This window comes from Helobdella robusta (assembly GCF_000326865.2).
Source record: "Helobdella robusta unplaced genomic scaffold HELROscaffold_238, whole genome shotgun sequence".
Lineage (NCBI taxonomy): Eukaryota > Metazoa > Annelida > Clitellata > Rhynchobdellida > Glossiphoniidae > Helobdella > Helobdella robusta.
Genome location: NW_008704252.1, coordinates 12,459 through 14,913, shown reverse-complemented (window position 1 = coordinate 14,913; position 2,455 = coordinate 12,459).

Sequence of the window (2,455 nt, the reverse complement as noted above, 5' to 3'; positions counted from 1 at the left end):
ATAATCTGGTGATGACGTTGTATAACCATCATAATGATAATCTGGTGATGATGTTGTATAACCATCATAATGATGATAATCTGGTGATGATGTTGTTGGTTGGTTCGATGGTGTTGTATAATCATTATAGTAATAATCCGATGAAGAAGTGCGACGAAATGGCGATGATTTTGTATAATGATAAGACGATCGTGACGTTTGATCATCATCATTATGACGATAATAAGGTGACTGCGCTGGTTCTTCATAACCCCGGTATGGCGTTTGGGTAGTTTGCCTGTCACCTTGATACGGTGATGAAGTTGTATAATCATCGTAATGATGATACGGGGATGATGTGGTTTGATCGGGGCCGTACTGAGGGCTTGATGTAGTTGTTGGTTCATATACTACAACGAAACTAATTTCTTGATTCGCTGGCGATGTTCTATAGTGATAGCGATGATAACGTGTTGTTGTTGTTGTTGATGTTGGATAATTAGCATTTTGACTATGTTGTGATGAAGTTGTCTCTGTTTTCGTAAGATCATCGTAATTATAAGGCAGTGATGTTGTTTGATCATAATAGTAATCACCGTTCGCCCCTCCTGAATAAAATATTGCCGCTTATTATTATTTTTTCATTATTAATTAATTAATAATTAATGAATAGGCAATTAATTAATAATAATTATAACTAGTAATTATATTATTAAATACTAATTATTTGTTATATCTTTTTATTTTAAAAACCATGAAAGGGCACAACTTGCTGCTGCTCTTTTCACTCTTTCAGTCTTATTCGCAGTGTCTGCAGCGACTTCCTTGGCCACAAGCTTCGAAATGATATACCTGCCAGTGTGGTAGCCACTATTCTTGTTGAAGTTGTCGTGAAGATTTTCTTCCAATTGATCTACTTCCTCATCAGTTTCACGATCTAGATTTTTGGCCAATGTCCCTGCCATCATCATTATGATTGCTGTAAGAATCATCGTTCTGATTGATGTTGTTAAAGCAGCCATTCTCCTTTTATTCTGGAAGAGGTTTTTTTTTATTGCGGATTTATCGATCCAACGTATGAAATGAAACTGGAATTAATACTCAATCATTTATTTTTTGAGATATGCATTATAAAGTGAAAAGATTTTAACCTGTAAACTTAAAAAAAGTTGATTAAATACAAAATGGCGTAAAATTAATAAATCTTAAATGATTTCAACAAAAGAATGCCATTGCTAGACGATTATTTGACCATTTGAAAGAGATTAAAAAAAATTATAATTTTTCTATGAAGCAAAGTTAAAAATATCAGAATCTATAGACCGCACACAAAACTTGGAGAAAAGAATAATTAAACACAATTAGAGGCACTTGAAACGGCGTGTTAGAGAATGGTTGAGTATCAGCCAAAGATCAATAATGTAAAAAAAAAATATCATAATCATAAGTTTGAAAATCAGGAAAAATTTGAAATAAAAATTCAAATATTTGAAGATGTTTAATAACTTTACTGATATGGAATGTACCTATTTGAAGTGTACCTATGAAGGCCAAAAGCCGGGGAAGAAAAACTGCATAAATAGATGAAATATAGTTACAAAAAAACCCAGCTACATTAAAAAATGATTTTGGAAGAGTCAAGAAAAGTGTTCTTCATTAGCTTTATCGATCTGATCAGAAAAACTAATTAAAACAAAACTTGTTTTGTTTGCTTGTTTGTTTGTTTGTTTGTATGATTGATTGAATGATTGATCGATTGATTGATCGATTGACTGATGTCAAATATTTTATTTAATCAGGCAATAATAAATAATACAGGTATAGTAAGAATTATTTTATAATAAAAAATAAATTCTCACTTGGAAAACGAATTTACTAACTTCTTTACTTGGCAACCACAACTTTGCGAGCGCAAGACTTGAAACTCAACAAACCATAAAATTAATACTATTATTAAAATAATTAAAAAATAATTAATATTTATCAACAAAATTATTTTACAACTATAATAATTAATCGATTTATTAGACGGTAAGCCAGCAAAGCAATATAAATTAAATTACATTTTGCCGGTATGAGCCTTTAAAACTTTAAGCAAAACTACACCGGGCCTTATAAAGGGTTTTAAAACCACGTCCCAAAAATTGTTTAAAAAAAATTTCATTGGAAAATTAAAAAATTTGTAATAATAATAAATAATAATTCTAACAATAATAATGATAATAAATAATAATAATAATACAAATAAACCAAAATCCACACATACCCATATGCTACATACACAATATACACACACAGACACACAACACACACACTAAACATACAGACACACACAGACACACACACACACTGAATTTACACACACATCTCCCCTTAGCCAATTGATAAAAATTATTAATTGGATATTTAATACGAGTACAAATCTATTATTCAAATTGCATCCCTTTTTTAAAAAATGTTTAAAAAACTTATTTAA